Source organism: Cyprinus carpio, chromosome B7 (assembly GCF_018340385.1).
Source record: "Cyprinus carpio isolate SPL01 chromosome B7, ASM1834038v1, whole genome shotgun sequence".
Lineage (NCBI taxonomy): Eukaryota > Metazoa > Chordata > Actinopteri > Cypriniformes > Cyprinidae > Cyprinus > Cyprinus carpio.
Window position 1 is genome coordinate 11,665,092 of NC_056603.1, and position 21,676 is coordinate 11,686,767.

General features: G+C 35.5%; 1 pseudogene; it reads right to left on the reverse strand.

Annotated features, from left to right (window-relative positions):
- The window catches only part of LOC109058551, a 129,958-nt pseudogene that overhangs the window by 48,170 nt on the left and 60,112 nt on the right, over positions 1–21,676 (reverse strand).

A 21,676-nucleotide genomic window follows, 5' to 3' on the forward strand; every position in this document is an offset into this window, starting at 1 on the left:
CAGGGCCAAGGCTCATTTAAAATGGACTGTGGCAAAGTGGAAAACTGTTCTGTGGTCAGACGAATCAAAATTTGAAGTTCTTTTTGGAAAACTGGGACGCCATGTCATCCGGACTAAAGAGGAAAAGGACAACCCAAGTTGTTATCAGCGCTCAGTTCAGAAGCCTGCATCTCTGATGGTGTGGGGTTGCAATGAGTGCGTGTGGCACGGGCAGCTTACACATCTGGAAAGGCACCATCAATGCTGAAAGGTATATCCAAGTACTAGAACAACATATGCTCCCATCCAGACGTCGTCTCTTTCAGGGAAGACCTTGCATTTTCCAACATGACAATGCCAGACTACATACTGCATCAATTACAACATCATGGCTGTGTAGAAGAAGGATCCGGGTACTGAAATGGACAGCCTGCAGTCCAGATCTTTCACTCATAGAAAACATTTGGCGCATCATAAAGAGGAAGATATGACAATGAAGACCTAAGACAGTTGAGCAACTAGAAGCCTGTATTAGACAAGAATGGGACAACATTCCTATTCCTAAACTTGAGCAAACTTGTCTCCTCAGTCCCCAGACGTTTGCAGACTGTTATAAAAAGAAGAGGGGATGCCACACAGTGGTAAACATGACCTTGTCCCAACTTTTTTGAGATGTGTTGATGCCATGAAATTTAACATCAACTTATTTTTCCCTTAAAATTATAAATTTTCTCAGTTTAAACATTTGATATGTTATCTATGTTGTATTCTGAATAAAATATTGAGACTTCCACATCATTGCATTCTGTTTTTATTCACAATTTGTACAGTGTCCCAACTTTTTTGGAATTGGGTTTGTACATCAAAACTTAATTTTTAATTAGTAATATGCATTGCTAAGGTTTTCATTTGGACAACTTTAACAGTGATTTTCTTAATTTTTAGATTTTTTTTTTTTTTGCACCCTCAGATTTCCCAGATGTTCAAATAATTGCTTCTTGGCCAAATATTGTCCTATCCTAACAAACAATACATCAATGGAAAGCTTATTTATTCAGCTTTCAGAAGATGTACAAATCTCAATTTCATTAAATTGACCCGTATGACTGGTTTTGTGCTCCAAGGTCACAAATATGTTTTTCATTTTTGTTTTCAAACACAAATTTACTCAGGCGTGTCTGAACTTCTAACTTGTAGCGTGAACAAACAAGAGGGTTAAAATGTCTTTCTTTTGAAGATGTTGACTGACAGGTAGAGCACAAGTTGTGCTCTTCACTGTTCCCTCATCAGAGATGGCAGAAACCTTAAAACAAAACAAAAAATGGCAAGTTTTCTATGACTAAATGGAAATCTTACTTGGTTCCTCAGACTTGGCGTGAACCGTCTCTTTCTTTCTCTCTTTACTTGTCCATAACAGTTAATCATGCTAGTAATGATGGTGAGGACAGGAGATCAATGCTGTGTAGAGTTGATCTGCCAGCAGACAACACATACTGACTTCTCTAAACCATTGACCACACACACACACACACACACACACACACACACACACACACACACACACACACACACACACACACACACACACACGCACGCACACAATATCCTATAGGGATTGTATGCTGCTAAATGACCTTGGTACAGATACACTGTTCAACAGGCTTGTGTGTAAGATCGCAAACCACAAAGACACACACAGAACTCAATTGTAAACACTGTGAGTTCATAGAAAAGCAGTTACTTCTTTCTCATGTCTTTCATTCCCTCCTCTTTTTTCTGTCAGGAGGGGCGTTAAAATCACTGAATGGGTTTCATGAAAGACACTGGATATTTGATTTAGCCTTAGTTGTTAAGACCTGAATTTCTGGGCTTTGCATTGGATCAGCTCTTCAAACAATACATTGACAAAGAGATATTTTGATTGATTTTATATTTGACTCTCACAGTCTGAATTGAATGTGATGAGAGAGAAAAACTGGGTGCGATGAAACAACACAAAGAAACAAGATGTCTATGTATTTGCTGGCTACATTCAAAAACAAACATACAATGGGGTTTCAGTCAGTCTAATAAATTACATATATATATAAAATATATATATATATATATATATATATATATATATATATATATAATATATATATATATATATATATACATACATACATATGTATGTATGTATGTATATATGTATGTATATATCAATCAACTAACTAGCAACTTTAAAGGGTTACTCAACTACAAAAATAAAATTTTGTCATTAATCACTTACCCCCATGTCGTTCCAAACCCGTAAAAGCTTTGTTCGTCTTTGGAACACAATTTAAGATATTTTGGATGAAGACCGGGAGGCTTGAGACTGTCCCATAGACTGCCAAGTAAAATACACTGTCAAAGTCCAGAAAAGTATGAAAAGCATTGCCAGAATAGTCCATCTGCCATCAGTGATTCAACCGTAAAGTTATGAAGCGTTGAGAATACTTTTTGTATTTTTTTAAAACAAAAATAATGACTTTATTCAAAAATTCATCTCCTCTGTGTATCTCAAAATCAGCGTAGCGCCATTTTGGCAAATCTGACCAGCACGCAGGCGGCTATTACGGGTTTGGAAAGACATGACGTGACGTGATTAATGACAAAATTTTCATTTTGGGGTTGAGTATCCCTTTAACATCTACTGTACACACTTCACCTTTAAAGACACATTCACATCAGTGATTAAAAACACATTCAAAATGCACTGTTAGTCATAGATTAGGCTCCTGAATAACACAGAACCACTTCGTAAGATTCAGTTGCTGTGTTTGAACAGCTAGTCAACTCAGACGTGGATAAACACTCATCGATTATGTCAAGAGGTTCCCTCCTTTGCGCCGCAGATTAAAATCTGTGTTCACTTAAAGATAAAGATAGACACAGTTGAATAATCCCCGTCCTCAGGCTCCTCTTCTACCTCGCGGCATACAGGTGACAGGTGTAGAGCCATGAAGAAGACATTCAAACCAAGCAGATGGGCAAACAGAGAGAGAGACAGAAGGGGGCAGAGAGAGACGGGAAGCAATCAGGCATGAGTAAGAGATGGAGCACGAGCAGAAACAAAGAGCCCAGGCAGGCATGAGCACGCAACAGTGTGTAAGAGAAGTCATGAATCAAGCATGACCAAGTGACACAGCGTTAAGAAAGGACAGCGCATGATCAGATGGGACACACATGGGGTGTGTTTTGGACACTGGTGTCTCCATCAGGCTTCTTAATAGCTTAACCAGCACAAGGGGAAAATTTGGTTATACTGGTACACCAAACCATCATAAATCCATGCTGGTCTTTTCATTAGAGTGAACATGGCTGGATGCAGTGATGGTATCCTAGACACGAATATTACGAGGATTCGCTTGAGGGCAAAAACATCAATTACATTCAGCTTTCATTAGAAATGGAGACGTTACTATGGAAGCATTAATAAAGTGACTGGTATAGCAACCCGCAGTTCATCAGACAGACGTGAAGATCACAGCAGAAAACCACAGTAAAGATGGTGAATATTCACACATGCTGCACCATGTTGGGCCTTGAAAAAAGTACTATTTAGAGACCCCTAAACCAATCAGGGATCTGAGTGAAGTTTTTCTATCTTAAAAACATTAATTCAATGCTATTTTTTAATAGTCTTGCTATATTTGTGATGTTTTTGCACAATATCCAGAGCCACATAGAATTCAGAAGATCAAAAACACTTTTACAAACAAAACACTGATATTATATATGATATGATATAATGCAATAAATAGACAAATGATCTTTGAATACACACACACGCACACACACACACACACACACTCTCTCTGTCACCCTCTTAGAATTGTATAATTAATACAATTGTATTTGAATTAACATTAATATAATTATTACAATTTAATATAAATTATGCAAAATACTGTTTCAAAAGGGGATAAAATATATGCACCCCTTCCCTCTCGACTTATATAATTTTAATCTTATAATTAATAAAACCTTATTTGAATTCATATTAAAATAATTTATATAATTTCTGCAAAATCTAATGTCACAGAGGGTGTAATATTTGAACCCTTTCTCTTTTCCATTTACTATTTTTGAAAGCCCAACTTCAACATTTGTTTAATTTTATAATTTATTCAATGTTATTTGAATTAATATTAATATAATCAAGTTATAAAAAATAGTTGTGTGTGGGGGGGGGGGGGGAACAAAATATATGCACCCCCCCCCCTCTCTCTCTCTCTATCTACCCCTTTCTTTTTTTCCCTGAAAGCCAAAACTTCAGCTACAATCAGATCTATTATATATAATATGGCTTATAATATGGATTATCAAAAGAGTCATTCAGTATTACCCCAAAATACACAGTCCACCATTACCGCAGCGCCGGCGCTGTGGTGGGGCATTCGAGGGCCGTGCCCCCCCTAGCGGTCATTGATGCCCCTCCTAAAGGGCCATGGCGTGGCCCAAAAAAAAAATATCCCTTTAGTTATTATTTTAATATTCATGTTCAAACTGTAACTTAAATTAAATAAAATAAAAGAAGGGGAAAATGCATATCCCTTTTAGTTATTTTTGGTTGTTCATGGCACTTTTACTAGCAGAGCACGGATTATCCATAAGGGCACTTGGGCCAGTGCCCAGGGGCACCAACCATTCACAACCAACTAGGGGGGCACCACATGACACAAGCTTTAAAAATATTTTTCGTAAAATTGTTTTATTATTAACTTGAAATTCTTGAAAGACCATACATACTTGTTTATGAACACTAACTTAAACAATAATAATAATAATAATAAATTATAAATAAATAAAGATTACATGACTACTATATTTTTAACCTTAAATAATACTGCCAGCTGATAGGGCTCTCTGTATGTTTACAGCATTAAATAATACTGCCAGCTGATAGGCTTGAGAAAAATTAATGCCTACCTTGTGTAGCCTACCTAATATTTATCCAAATGAGTCAATATTAAATCAAATCACAATAATTTAATTGAATTTTGAGAAAAATTAATGCCTTCATTGTGTAGTATAAATATTTTTTTTACAAGTGATTGTACCATGTGCAAGTTTGGAGCTGTAAATATCAATCAATGTATTTTTTCTCTGACTTCACATTCAGAATATATTTTGGATTGAGACATTTGAATATAGTGCTCACTGCTTATATGCCCATGCATGTATGTAGTTGGACAAGTTAATAAATTACATTTGAGAAAATCACCTTAATTATGGTCTGATGGGGGCGGGGCTTTTGAGGTATAGTGCCCAGGGGCACCACACTGTCTTAATACGGCCCTGGTTACTAGGCTTCGTCATGGTGAATGCTTATTGGTCGCCGAGTAAACTTGTTACATTTGATTTGCAGCACGCGTGCAAAATCCATTTCAAATTGAAGAACAGTTTGTCCGTCTATATTATAGACAGTTGTTGGCAGCTAATTTAAAAAAATTCTAAAAAAAAAAAAAAAAAAAAAAAAAAAAAAAAAAATGGATATCACGAAAATGGTTTAGACCCTTCGCAGCCTCGTCAATCAGCAGACTTAGATACTCCGGCCACGACCACCAGTACCATGGTCTATGAGAGCCGAGCTGGCGCTTCTTCTGCAAATGCTAGCTCCGGGCAACCGCCAAAAGATTTAATACGCAGACATTTGTGTGATGATGTCCAACTCGTTTTATGGAAGAAAAAAAAAACCTTAAGTTTTTAGAAACATCTATACGAAAAAACTTTGTCTGATGGGGACATTTTTTTTGCCGGTGTTTCAAAGCTTCAAAACTGATTCAGTGTTTTATTTTTTGTCGTCGTAATTTGTTAATTATTTAAGTATAAAAATATATATTGCTATTTATTGTAGGCCTATTTTATGTTTTTTATTTAGCCTATATTATATTTATATTATTATTTCTCTGTCCTGTTCTGTTGTTTAGGCTATCTGTTCTGGGGCCGGGTTTCCCGATAACGATGTAGCCTAGCCTATCTTAGCTCTTAAAAAGCGCTCTCTACGTGCAAGGTTATAAACATTAGCCGCAATTCCTCGCGCGTTTCCCAAAAATGTAGGCTACTGAACTTGTAGAACGCGAGAATAGGCTACTACGTGCTACTTGAGTCGCTGTCCATTCGCAAAGTGCTGAACTAGGGCTATACTAACCTTATATGGAATAGTATTCTGAACGTTTTAACTAACAATCGTCATCTGTTTGTGTATTAGGAATCACAGGGAAAGGTAAAAAATAAAAAAAAAAAAATATACAATGACATTCTTGTAATAATAAAAAAACTCAATTAGTCACGGGAAGAAGGAGGCGGGAACCGGCGAACATTCAAATAAAATTTTAATAACCAAATAAAGATAAAACAGCGCGACAGCCCCTCACGGTCGACTGCCGCGCACAAACAAAAACCAAACACAAAATAAAGCCCAGGCCTGGGTCCTCTCTCGTCCTTCGCTGTCGTCGCTCCTCTTTTGTATCCTCCCAATCTCCTCCGTGGGACTCGAGACCGGTGAGTGGAGCAGGTGTCGCTCATTTCCCAATCCACTCCACCGGCCTCGCTCCGTTCCCACGGCTCTCGGCCCCGCCCCACTCGTCACAATTCTATATAGATAGATCATTGGAGCTAACATTCTAGGGTAGAATGTCATTCTATATAGATCATTGGAGCTAAACTGACTCTTTGCCGTATCCGGTCGGCAAAACAGCAAATTTCAGCGCTGTCTTTCTGTTCCTCTTTTAGATAAAAAAACCCAAGTCTAAATCGTTCATTGTCATTCTATATAGATCTTTCAGATTTAGGTCTGGATTTCCATGCTACTATGATGTTGCCAATACGTCAAAAAAATATTTATCAAACGACAGTGCCCCCCCGCCGATGATCCAATGCCCCTCCAGTAGATCTGCTCTGACGCCGACTCTGCATTACCGCCTGTTCAACACCCCTGAATCCAGTACAATACAGTCTTGAGGTCAACAAGCGGAGCACATGCATGAATTAATATCAGCCAAACAACTTGTAAGATGAGAACCTAAAATTGCAGAAATCATAATGTCCGTTGCGATCAAAACAAAATTTGCACCCATTTTTAACTCATCTTGACTGTCGTAAAGTCTGACATTAATGACAACTGAGATACCACAGTGTGATGATCATCATATTCGTACAGTCTAAGCAACAATCATAAAGGACTAATAAAAAAAAAAATCGCACATTGTGTACCCGGCTTAAGAACAACATTCATAATATCTGTATAAACTGGCAATTGATACTCACAGGAATGACTTGACGTCCATGCCTCTGTTCCGGATCTGTCCCACCATGTGGTCCCAGCTTCCAGGGTTGGAACGCGAGCGTGCCCCTCCACCTGACCTGTAGCGGGACGCCCCTGCCCCAGCCGGGCTACCACGCACCCCCCGCGGGCCCCCCCGGTGGCCCCCACACCCCCCAGGCCCAGTGTGCAGTTGGCCCAGACTCTGGGAGGTGGCTGGGGGGTCGTTGGGGCCTGGCGGGGGGCTGGTGGGTAAGGGCTGCTGGAGCTTTTGCTGCCTGACCAGGGGCCTGGGGCGGGCTGCTGAGGACGGGATATGCTCCAAGGTGGAGGTGGTGGAAAGAGAGGGGTCCCCAAAACTGGCACCACATCGTACGAATGGGGCCGAGTTGTGGGGCGAGGCGAAGAAGAGAAACAGGGACAGAAAGGAAGTCACAAGATAAAGGGAAGAGAAGGTAGACACAATTAATGGAGACCAGAAAGACCCAAGAGGAAGAGGGAGAGGAAGCCAGACATGAAAAGATGACAGAATGAGGAAGAGTGTTGGGACAAAGAAGAGAAACAAACGAGACCGCAGAGTTGAGGGAGGGAAGGGTAGAGAACATGAAGGTATAGACATTTTAAGACGTCCATTGGGGGAACAAATGCACAATGTGGGAATGAGGGAAGAAGAAGAAACCAAAGTTAGCCTGCATCGTTAGCACAATGTAAAACATGTACACTACATTCCCCCCTTTTCCACTGATAAGGTGACAGTGCTGATACTGGAGCCCAATCTGGAACCAGTAGGCAGTTACGTCTTTTTTAAGCGGAAGCTTAATCAAAAATGTTACACTTTATTGTGATCTTGTTTAATGGCATCAACACCAAGGTTATGAGTTCGATACCCAGGAATTGCATGAACTGTTGAAAAATATATCCCTTGGATCCAATTCCAAGTGCCTGCCAAATGCTAGACTAAAATTTAGATCAATTTCTAATCAGGCACCAGATAGAGTACCCCAAAAAAGTTCAAAAGGATAGGACCTTGCACCAAACTGGTTTTGATAATGTTCACAGTTCCTCCAGGACAAGCCCCTGCACCATTTCAATGGAAAAGGGGTAGTTGTGTTTCTTGTGGCATGACCTGACAAAGGCATACATCTTGTAAACCCAACTTCCTTCTGCTAAAGACCTCTCTACATCTTCCTGCATCTCAATTCAATTATCATTTTTATCCGTTCAACCCCTCTCAACATCTTCCTTTCCTCTGCGTCATGTCTGATTAGTGCAAAGTCCCGTTGAGCTGTTCTGTTTGATGCTAATGCTCTGCTGGAGGATTTACTGCACCAGGGTTAAGCACCACACACCCCTATCGAGGTCCCAGTGCTGTAATTCTTGCACAACATTCAAGTGAGGTGTCCCTGGTGAAAGAGTTTGGAATGAATGTCAGCAATAATTCAAACTCTGCTACAACTAGGCTTTTTATACACTTGTCAAGGTTGCAAGAGGAACGGCGGCACGTTAATGGACATGAATTCATGTAGATGAGTTAAATGAAGGAATAACTACTGTAGATTCTGTGATTGTCTTTAGAATGTAATGATGGATAGCTAGTATGATTATTAGATCTAGTGAGTAGGTATTTCTTATCTTAGGGCATGACGTGATTTAGCCAAGTATGACGTGTTCCTGAATCAACGTTCTTTGTTAAACTATTACACCATCTAACACAATCTCATGGCAATTCGTAACTATTTTACATTTTGGTGAATTGGTGGCTAATTCATATCATTGTATACAATCTCATTTGTAATTTTTTTTATGATCTGCTTACATTCAAGTGATGGTTATGTTTTGGGGTCTGGCTTAGGGGTTGACCTGCTTACTTTTTTTCCCCCCTAAAAATTTTACATTATCACAGAATTCATGATGTACGAATTCATACGAAATTGCCATCTTATAATGCCACCTTATTCTCATGTGATAATAAAGTTGAATTATCATAATCATAACCTTAAGTAAAGGCCCTTTCACATGACTCATGTCAAACTTCTCCAATGTATTATAGAGTAAAGCCATATTATATGCAACTCAAGTGTTTTAATGTGACATTTGAAGTTAAACTATTTTTGCAATAACAGTCTGCAAAATGTTGACACAGAGCCAATGATTACCAGTCAATCTACATGATGAATCATGGGCAATGCCAACATGCAAACACAACCTAGGGCAAAAACAAGGATTATTTATGCTGTAGTTGGGATTTTCCATTGATAGCTACAGTAGTATGATTATTAGAGTTGGTGAGTAGGCATTTCTTATCATAGGGCATGACGTGCTTTAGCCAAGTAGGACTTGTTCCTGAATCAACGTTCTTTGTTAAACTATTACACCATCTGTGTTAGATATGTGATATATATGTAATATGATTTTTACTTTCTGCCAAAAACAAAGGTAAAAATAAAAAAAAAACTTTTTTTTTTATTTACTAGAAAATTTCCATTAAATGTTGGGTTTCCATTACATTTTTTTTCTATAATAAAAAGAAAGTGGAAATTAAGATTTATGAACTCATAAAAAAAATTCAAATTAAAATAAAAAATAAAAAAAGGGCTTGAAAACAAAGCCATAAAATGCAAACATTATTGACTGATTCTAGTTCACCACATTTTTGCCAATGTTTCTAAGACTATTAGGCCAAATTTCATCTATATTATTCAACTACATAACATTATTTTACTACCAAATCAGCAGAATTTGCAACAACAATGTTGAATATATCACAGAAAACCAAATGTTAAAGTTTTCAAGGCCAAAAAAATGGACGCACAAAATCAATGAATGTAAAACTCTCTCACACTGGCCCAAGGCCAGTGTATCATACTTATGGTTGAGTCCTGCAATATTAAAGGCATGCTATAAAGTTTAGAGAACAATTTTCTGATATATTCTAAGATGGATAGTACAATAGTGCAATATCTGAGTGTCAAAGGCATCAAAGGTTGAGAGTAAGTCAGGTGAAAGTATCTTTATCTTAACCCTCATTCTAAAATCTGACTGGTTGATAGAAATTTAGTTCCAGGTTCAACAAAGGAAAGTTGGTCCTTGCACACGTCCTATTTTAAATCACGTAATAATGCCACAGGCATTGCGACGGCACTCGTTTCACACATGACTGTTAGATAAATACCATTCCATACATATATCCACATATATATATATATATATATACAGCATATATGCATGTATGTAATGCAGTATATCATCCTGCACTTACACCCATTATGCAGCTTGAGCTGTCATTAAGTAACTTACATTCCCCATCTACTTGTTTTCTCATCTCATCTGCTTCAGTTCTGTGTGTTATAAATAGGTTTAGAAAGCAAGGAAGAAAAAGAAGCGTGTGGGGGTTGCAGACTCAGTCGAAACAATGATTAAAGTGAGAAAACACAGACGCAAAAGAAAGCGTCAAAGAATGAAAGACAATAACAGCTCCCCAAATGAAGTTTCGCTGTCTTTAGAGGGAAAAAATGAAAGGTTGTTCTCGTTGGATTCGTCTAGCCTCTAGCCTTCAACAGACATGAATACTGTGTGAAATTTGACATTAAAGTAAAAGCACTTTGTTAAAGACAAGGCTTGAAAAACCAATTTTAGGCCAGTACTTCCTCATATGAACGTTAAATATTCAGCGGCTAACTGAGAAACTGTGCATCACATTACTGATGCTTCTGTCATATCCTCTGTAACGCAGCAGCAATTTCATATTAGAAAGTTATAAAGGATCTTATCCTCTCAGGGCTGTAACTAAGTTTAAGGTGAGACTAGTGAGCACACTTATTTATTAAAAGGAACAGTTCAATAAAAATTTATTAAAAATGTATTAAAAATAAAATAAAATAGTAATAAAAGTCTTAAATACAAAATCCTGAAGAAACATGCTCAAAATAAAATAATAATAACATTTAATAAAATAAAACTTAGTGTTAAAGTTCTCAAAAACAAAAATCTTGAAGAAACGTGCTTAATTTAAAATAAAAAAAATAGTAAAATATAATAGCATAAGGGCGATAAAGGTCTCAAATACAAAATGTTGAAGAAACATGCTTAAATGAATGAATAAATAAATAAATAATTTATTGTGTTCCAAGGAAGAAAGAAAATGGGGGTGTTCTATCCCTTTAACTGTCGTTTTATCTGAGCTGAATATTTGATTAGTGAGGAAATGCCTAATCTTTGTTGTCGAGAAAATCATTTTCTGGACGTTTCTCAAAGCAGTCCTGACAAAAACTGACATTCTGCACTTATCCAAACACAGGCTGAAGAAGAAGTGTTTGGTGGTTCTCAGAGTCCTCTGGCAAATCCTTGAGTTTAGCAGAAACCTGTAGCTGCTTGTTATTACAGAGCTTCGGATGATAGAAATTCTGATGGAGTATATGTGTATAAGACAGCAAGAGGAGAAGGGTCGCAACTCTTACCTACCCAAAAATAGAAAGCAATTATAGGTCGAAGATGGTAGTGGACGGAAACATGAAATGAGAGACAGTCAAGGTGTTTGGAGGACTGAAAAAGATGCGACTACATACAAAAAATTTTAATAAATAAACAAATGGTTTTAAATGTCATTTAACAGTGAAACAAAATGTTAAGGTGTCAGAATTTTTTAAATGCTCGGCGATGCGAGGTGGTGTTGTAACACACAATGAAACCTACTTGATCTCACATTAGGCCTGGATATTATTTCAACTACTCATTATATTCCTGATGATTATGTGCCTGATCAAATTAAGCAACATTGCGAATATAATATTGTGTTATAATATGTGTTTAATGTTCAGTATTGTGCAAATGCTTCAGTTTTTGTGTGAATTTACGCTAATCTGTATTATTGCTTAGTGTCTTTTTTTATGTTGTAGGACTTTGGGTTCATATAAAAATTATTACAATATTTGGAAAACTGATACTTCCTACTTGCACACTAAAGCAAAAGATATAAATTACTATCTTGAAGCAAATATATATATATATTTTTTGTAAAGCATTGTTGTCCCAAGGCTGAAAAATTTCATAAAATATATAATTTTCTTAGATTTAGCATCCAGCCCTGTCATGTCCATTAAAAGCCTCCATTTATCCTACAAAACCCAGAGCTAGCTTGCACTAAAAACAATCAAATAGGCATGGTTTATTTCATTTTTGTGAGTAGTCACAAATCACACAGTGCTACACTTTATTTTTTAAATACTTGAAAGCTAAGATTGACAGCTTAGTGTGAGAAATGTCATCACTCGGGGGCCGTTCACACCTCAAAAACGGATAGACAGAGCGTAATTCAATTAAACAGGCATTAACTCATCACTAACATCAACAACTGTAAACACACATACAGAAATGTAATTATCATAACCCCAATCTTATCTGATTGCTCCATTATTTCAAAACTGTATCGATTCACTGTCAAACATTAAACCATTTTAATAGTGTGTGACACTGGAAAAAAGACCATTGCAATGATATTTAAATAAACCAACCACTACTATTTAGCATTATGATTATTTAAAATTATTGCACTGTTGATGTTCAAGTCAATGCAACTCCATTAATTGTTAGCTCCAAACAATAGTACCTTGGTTTTATTCCATAATTGTCTTTCTACTCAAATGAAATTACCTGCTATTCTAAACTAAATTTAACAAAAATTTCAATACATGTATTTAATAGTTTTAATGATTGCTTGCTAGTTAAAGGAATAGCTCTCCCTAACATCTTTATTTACTCATACACATATCGTTTACATACACTACCATTCAAAAGTTTGGGGTCAGTTAGATAAAATAAATGCAGCCCTGGTGAGCATAAAGGCTTCTTTCAAAAACATTTAAAAAAATCTTAACATCTCCAAACTTTGAACAGTACTGTACAACATGTGGGGGCCAATGATTGAATTTCATCAAACCTGCTAAAATATGTCAACTAATCTTATGACTACTGGCTACTTTTATGGTAATTTTCTGTTCTTGGCAGTCATGGTCACAGTCGTAGTATAGAAAAGAGCACAGCAAAAAACCTTTCAAATGGCAGAAAGAGTTTTTCACCCGAAAATCACACCATTTTGCTCTGTGCAACCGTCATGCTTTCTTGCCCCAAACATCTGAAAGAAAAGGCAGTCAGCCTCTGACACTCACTTGCTGGGTCTCAAGCTGCCGGAGTGCAGGTGGCTCTGGACAGTGTGCCACCTCCCGGACTTGCTGGTCCCTGCGCCTATGCAGCTGTCACTGCGACTGGGACCCCCCACCGCCCCCCCACCCACCTCCCCCTTCTCCAGCGATCCGCTGAAAGAGGGAAGAGAGAGATCAGGAGAGCTAGAAGAAGAAGGCAAGATCGGGCCTGTAAAGAGTGCGGGGAGAGCAAGCAGGTGCACAGGGCTGATTTACTGGGAACATGGGCGGACAGTAACAGGAAGGCAGATGTTTTTGGAATTGCTGCATCCTATTTGTTTGCTATGTCACACACCTAAGAAAAGTGATATTGATGTCTAACGCTGTCCCTGCAAGAAGCCAAATAAATGGCACAGTTAGAACTTAATTAAAAGATCAATTTTTCTTGGTCTGAAAGGAATCAGAATGAGGTATACCTCAGTGTAGCTGTTATTTCTTCTATAGGGCTGCACCATTTGGTCTTGAGTGATTATTAAACAGCTTAAGGCTACAATTTAATATATTTTGAATATAGTTATAGGTGTTTTTAGCTGTTTACAACCACTAAAAATGTCCACGTAAAAGCTTTAAGACCAAGCCTCTGCCAAACGACTATTACAGTAAACGCTTTTTTACTGTACCATCATCTGCTTTCAGTGAATCAGGTAGTACACACTGAATATGAATTTTATAACTCCTTGTATAGTAATTAATTTTTATGAACGAGGATGAAATGTTGTGTCCTACTCCCATTTTTTTAAATATTATTATTTTATTCAATTAAAAATTAAAGTGGACTGCCCGATGCATGCTTAATGCAATGCCTAAACCAGTCTAAGTTAGTTGGCTGGTCTTGTCTGGTTTGAGCTAGTCTCTCAGCATAGCTAAGCCAGTGTTATTAACTAAACTACAATTAATACAAATCATTTTAAATTAAATAAATTCTAAACTGAAACAAAGTTGGAATAAGGTAAAAATAGTAGATGAAAATTCTAAATTAATTTTCGTTTAAGTTTTTTTAAGTTTCAGATGAAGTAGTAAAATTACTAAAACTAAAACTGAAACTAAAAGCTAAACGGAAATATTAAAAATCAATAAAAATAAAACAAAATAAAAATGACAGGCACATAACAAAATTACTAAAACCTAAAATGAAATATATATTGAAAACATAAAAATGAAGTAATGAAATTACTAAAACTGCAACTGAAAGTTAAATGGAAATATTAAAATGATAAAACTAAACTAAACTAAACTAAAATAAAATAATGACAGGCACATAACAAAAATGCTTAAAATAAATGTCTGCAGATTATGTCAATAAAATAAAATAAAATAAAATAAAATAAAATAAAATAAAATAAAATAAAATAAAATAAAATAAAATAAAATAAAATAAAATAAAATAAAATATGACAGGCACATAACAAAATTATTGAAAACCTAAATTAAAATGAAAACTCAAAATATAAAAATAAAAAAAGCTAATTCAAAATATTAATAAATACTACAATTATATATAAATAAAACTAATATAACTGGACAGCCATTTGGTCTGCTAGTCTGGCCATCTGAAAAGCTCCCAAAAACATATTAACAGATGATTTTTTCCAGCAGGGTGGGTTCCAATCAAACTTTGTGAATGCTAAGAGAGCTGAGTGGGATTTCATTCAATGCACTTTTGGGTCAGCTGAAAGAGAAAAGCTGAGAACTTCAGCATAGAGAGTAATTTGTTCTATCATCAGCAGAGCGTGGATAATACACAACTTCATTTACAGCCTTCATGCGCTAGTTTGCAGTTTGCACACGCAGTTCAACGTGAGAGCTGCTGCTTCAGTGAGATTTCATGTCTTTTTCTTTTGGCCTCCAAATAACAGTATCTGTCAAAATAGTCGCAATATGATTACATTTATACCAAATTGTGCAGCCCTAATTCTACAAGCCCTACTTCTAGCATTCAGAAATTTGGGGTCAGTACGATTTTTAAGTATTACTTTTATTTAGCAATGATGCATTAAGTTGATCAAAAATGACAGAAAAACATTTGTAACGTTAGGAAATATTTTTATTTCAAATAAACGTTCTTTTTAGCTTTACATTCATCAAAGAATCTTGAAAAATAAAATGAATCGCGGTTTCCACAAAAATAATAAGCAGCACACTGTTTTCAACATTGATAATAATAAGTTTCTTGAGCAGCAGATCAGCATATTAGAATGATTTCTGAGGATCATGTGACACTGAAGACTGGAGTAATGATGCTGAAAATGCAGCTTTGCATCACAGGAATAAATTACATTTTAAAATATATTATAATAAACAACTTAAAAACAATTGCATTAATATATCACAATATTACAGTTTTTACTGTATTTAACTGTATTTTGATCAAATAAATGCAGCCTTCATAAGAGACTTATTTCCAAAATACTGAAAAATCTTACCTACCCCCAAAATTTAAAATACTACATTCGATCACATACATATTTTGATACCAGTCATTTCTATGAGCACAAACTGTGAAAGAGACACCAGCCAGCAGGTCATATCATGTTTTAATCATTCTTGCTTTCCCTTCATGTCAGACAGGGACTGACGTTGACTAGATCTGGACAGTACAGTTACACAGAGACGGGAGAGACAGACCAAAGGTTAACACTTCAAACACAGCATAGACAGCAACAGATCGACGATGGCCATATAAGACCCAGATGACCCAGAACGCAACATTTGTTCGGGGGTGAACAGAAACAGAGGGAGCTTGACATTTGTTAAAGCAGATGGCAAGGTTGCTGACCGCGGTAAGTTGTGTCTTAGTCTCTTTGCCTTTTATTCTCTAGTCTTTAAATATCTCCTTAGGAAAGGTGTTCACACTGATGGTGATTTGCAGCGACTTGTCAGCATGAATGAGACCTTTTTTGACTGAAATTTCCACCAGGGTTGTTATTGTTTGCTAAATCTAAAACTATTAAATATAATTTTAAAGCTGAAACAAAATAAAACAAAAATACTAGATGAAAAACTTCAATTTCAAAATTAGAAACTAACTGAAATAAAATAAGTTCAAACTGAATTACTAAAATTACTAAAACTAAAACAGGAATAAAAATGAATAAATAAAATATGAATGAACTAAATAAAACCAACGCTAAAAATTCAATTGATTTAATTCAGTCATTTTTGTATTAATTCATTCTAAGCAGAAATTTAAAATAAAAAATAATTTAAAAATAATTTAAATATAAAATTTAAAAAGGTGAATTACAATAAAAGAAAGAAATTTTAGATGAAAACCTTAAATTTTAACTGATATAATTGAAATAAAATAAGTTTAAGCTGAATTACTAAAATTAGTAAAACTGAAATAAAATGAATTAAAGCCAAACAGAAAAAAATTAATACAACTAAAAAAAAAAAAAAAAAAAAAAAAAACAATTAAATGTGACTAAATTAAACTAAACATTCAATTTAAATATATTTTCTTTAAAATTAAATAACTAAAAATAATGGTAAAATAAAAATAATAATTTAATTGTTGTCTGTGAAGGTACCTTCATGTACAAAATAGCATGGTAATAGACACAGAAAAGCTTCTATTAATAGATATTATACAGTTAAATGTAAGTAAATACATAAGGTGACTATGATAAGTAAGTGAAATAAATTCTGTCTCTTAATTAAAAAGGAACTATAAAACAAGAATAATGAAAAAAAATGAAGAAGCAATTAGAAGCAGATCTCAAATGTGAAGATGTTTGGGAAACTACTGAAACTGTGTCACACAGATATAACAGTACGGTACATACTGAGACTCAAACTACAAAGGGGAAGTGACAGGTGACTTGAAAGACGAAATACAACAACTACCATAAAGACACAAAAACACAGCAGTGTTTCTGACGGTCAACCCTCGACATTCAATCAGGACCAGATAAGAGGCAAGACAGCAGTGCACCTCCAATCAAGATACTCTAAATGCATCTAAACCTTTAAGGTCAGAGGTCAGAGATTTCGAGGGTTGTCCGTCTCCATGGAAATCGTCCATGGGCTGGGAGTGAAATGTTAGCAGTTAGAGACATTAGTGCCGCTGGCAGGGCTGTAGGGAACAGGGGCCTTAAGATATCAATTGGGATCTGTAAATCTGTAAATGTTTTAGCGATCCATCAGTCACTTCTTAATGGAACAATAAATAATAATAAATAAAGATATTCTGTATTTATTGTCTTTCTTTTGTGAAACACAAGGTAAAAATAGTGCATATGACTCGTGTGCTTGAAGTCACAAGAGGTCACATGACAGAGTTGTGTGATGAACAGGCAAAATGTAAGTCGTTAATCTTCTCTCAAACTTCATTTGCAGTTGTGCTTTTTCTAAACAGAGAACCAAAATGAAATTACCGTATGAAATTTGAGAGCTCCGGTGAAAATCTCAAATGCAATCTGTGTCTGCATAAACATCCACAGAATGGGAATGCATATCTATCACAGAGGTTGCCAAAATCAGTGCAGAAAATGCTAAAAACAAATGTCTGCAGATTCTGTCTATACACATATGCATGACTTATGAAATCTTAGAATACTGGACACAAGTCATGTATAGTACATATATTAGTCATATAGATCTCTTTTTACTATTCCGATCTCACGAGACAACACAACTATTTTATGAGTTGGCGATTTTGTTTGAATTTGGACAAATTGATATATACGAAAATGTACAATTAATTTGAAAAATATTAAACAATTTCACTAAATGGGAAAAAGTGGATAAATAGATAAAATAAAATACATTTTTTTTTTGTTATATTAAGATTTAATGAAATTGCATGATTATAGAAAAAATAAGCATTTTATTATGTGGAAAAGAGTGGATAAAGTAAAATAAAGTACACTAAATAAAAAAAATTAAAAAATTAAAAAATTCAATTCAATTCAATTCAATTCAATTCAATTAAAAATATATTGAACATATGATTCTACAGTGGATGACTTACTTTACCTAGCACACACACAGCTGATGTTATTTGTGGGAGGGAATTTAGAGAATGTAATTATGGGAATGTGTGTGAGAAGTGGGCAGGGATCTACAGTCTGTATCTGTCTCCTATCAATTAGATTCTGATTTATCCCGGGAATTAATGCAGAAAGACTACTTCCCCTCGAAGATAATGACTTCAATTAAGCAATTAAAACTCAAGGAACCGGCAGACTGAAGCGAACCTCACAACCCTCTGTGGAACTCAAGCCACGTCTCGCTGAGAGTGATGGGCTGACCTAAAGATTGGACATTTCATCTCGTTTCAGGCTGGATTGTGGTGTAGGCTGAATGATAAAAAGCCAACTAGAATGCTAGAAAATGACATGCACTGCCCTAGATATAGCTCTTACAGATGGGGTCAATGGGAAATACGACTGACGTGACTCCCAGGCTTTGGCCATGTTTTGTGGGTCATGCAAACTGACCTTGAAGAAGTAAGATTTTAAAACGAAGTCAGCTTTTTCAGCTTAATTTTAAGCATGAGATCAAAGGTGAATTTCACAAAACCTGAAGAGTAGGTAATAATTTACTCCAAAAATCTAAATAAAAGATAAGAAATAATACTTTGCATGAAAAATGAAACCTTTATTAGATCCCTTATGATATTATGTGGGTTTTTAAATGTGTTCAATTATCAAGAAACTAAGGGGGAAAAATATTAAAATTATTTGTTATAAAAACATTTATGAGAAAAAAGAAGAAGAAAAAAACCCAAGCTATGGATGTTTTAGTAATGAAAATTATCTACATTAAAAAATTGTGAGCTCAAACTTGATTTTTACCCCTATTTTGAAGTTAATGTACTCTGCCTTTGCGATGTCTGCAAAATGTGAGAAGTCACACCAAGGTAAAAGACAGTAACTTCCACATTATCAATATTTGGTTGCTGATCACCATTTACAAAATCGTTATAGTAACACCTGTATGAAATCTAGTGATCATGGGCTGTCTCATATAGGATATTGCATATAATAATGTGACTGTATTAAGGTTTTTTTTTTTTTTTTTTTGATTGTAACAAGCAGACTAAAAGCCTAACCTAAAAGAATGACTTGTGGATTGATGTGAATGCCAACAAATGGGAATAATGCTCAAAATGCTTGGGGATTAAACATCTCCAATGACGTTCATCGCCATGAATTGATTTTATCAGGTTACAAGAAAAGGAAGGATATGGATTTAATTGCGAACTGTTAGTAGGCTACTGATTTTATGATTGATCATGCTAGCTACGGCATTCGAGACCACGCGCATCCAACTAGAAGTGATAGCCTGATAATCTGCATTACAAAAAGAAAAAGATTTTTTTAAAGGTTATTCATGATTACGTATATTGCTGCCATGGTATCTAGTCTTTACAGTGCTTTTATATGGAGCTGTTTGGTAGATCGCGATCTATTTAATTTGTTTGTCTACATCGTAATTAAAATTAATTAGTTAGAAGTTAGAAGTTACGGTCTTTTGCCTTTGCACCGCAGTATAGTATAGTTGTCAAGAAATTAATGCAAAAATTATTATATTTGTTGCACAGATTATATAATCATTAGATTATATAATATTATTAGTTGTATATATATATATATATATATATATATATATATATATATATATATATATATTTATTTATTTATTTATTTATTTATTTTTCCTTTTGATTTTTTGGGTGAAATATGATCCTTTTTTGGAATATGATGCTTTTTGACAATCACCTTTTAGGTTTCATGACACAGGTACAGTAAGTCCCTGTAAGCTAAAGTGGATCGCTGGAACTGAAGGCCAGAACAGAAGGGACTGAATGGACTTCCCCTTTCAGTACAGCCCTGCGCAGAGAGAAGGGGTCCCTTACCAGCTGTATAACCAAGACTCACTTGGGCGTGAGGCGAGGGTCTCCGTAGGGGGCGTAGGGGGACATGTTGAGGAGGAACTCCTTGGGTGGGTAGGAGCTCCAGCGCTGCTGCACATTGCTGCTGTCGTTGTTATTCCAAAAGTCCCTGTCGAGATCACTGCGGACAGACAGAAAGACTCTTCAGGAGGAGTCAAACTGAGAAAAAAACTGAAGAAAGAGAGTTCAGATAGACAGACAGTCCAGAGAGAGAGAGAAAACACCGGTGTAATACTACAGTAACTGGCTGAGTGGAACGATCCAGCCACAGAGAGACTTTTTAAGAGAAGCTTTCTCTTGTCTAACAGCGTTCCAGAGCTCCTGTGTTTTTAAGTGGCACCAAGTCTTGAAAAAGTAAAAGATTTCTGAACACAAGAGCTGATGTAAAAATAGCTCTAAGGGTGAGATTAAAGGGGTTTTGAGATGGATATCTTGCACAAACAACTTAAAGTCATATTTATTCTGTGCTTTCAGTACTCTGGATCTGACTCACAGAGGACGCAGTCTTTCATAACCTACTGTAGTTTCAAACTTCTAATCTCTATAAAAACAACAGAAGCAACGAATACAGAAAAAGAGAAAACATATCAAGAGGTAAGAAACCCAATTAGTGCTGAGTGCCTAAAAATCATATATAGTAACAGTAAACTATATAGTTGTTTTATGTATATATATAAAAAAAAAAATCCTGTTTAGATGCTTCATCTCATTTCATCGTTTTACAATTTTATCTATAACATAATGTATGGCTACAAAGCACAAGATATTAATAACAAATTAAAAACTGAATGAAGTCACATACATAAAATATTTTTCCAAATTCTAGCATATTATCCACATTAGAAAGAAATTAAGTTATATTTTAAGTATATTTTCAAATATAAATTAATTTCTTTCTAATGTGGAACTTCTTTCTAATTTAGTCTTTGAGCTGTGATGTTTAGGGTTTTCATCTGATCTGACAATGTCTGATTGGTCTCTATTAAAACTCCAAGCTACTGTATATAAATGAACCCCCCATTTAATATTTCATTTGGATTGATGCAGGCACTTAATATGATAATAAAACTTTGAATGTATTGGAGTTGGTCCAGGTACTAATTCATTCACAACACACACACACACACACACACTACATTACAGGGGTATAGGGACACATGCAATCATACAAGAGACCCATAAAATAATTTCTATCTGCACAGAAGGTTAACAATAAACTCTTACCAAGCAATAAACAGAAGTAAAACTGGGCAATTCTTGATTTTTTTTTTTTTTTCACACCAAATGTTTAGTAACTTGTTTACTTATTTA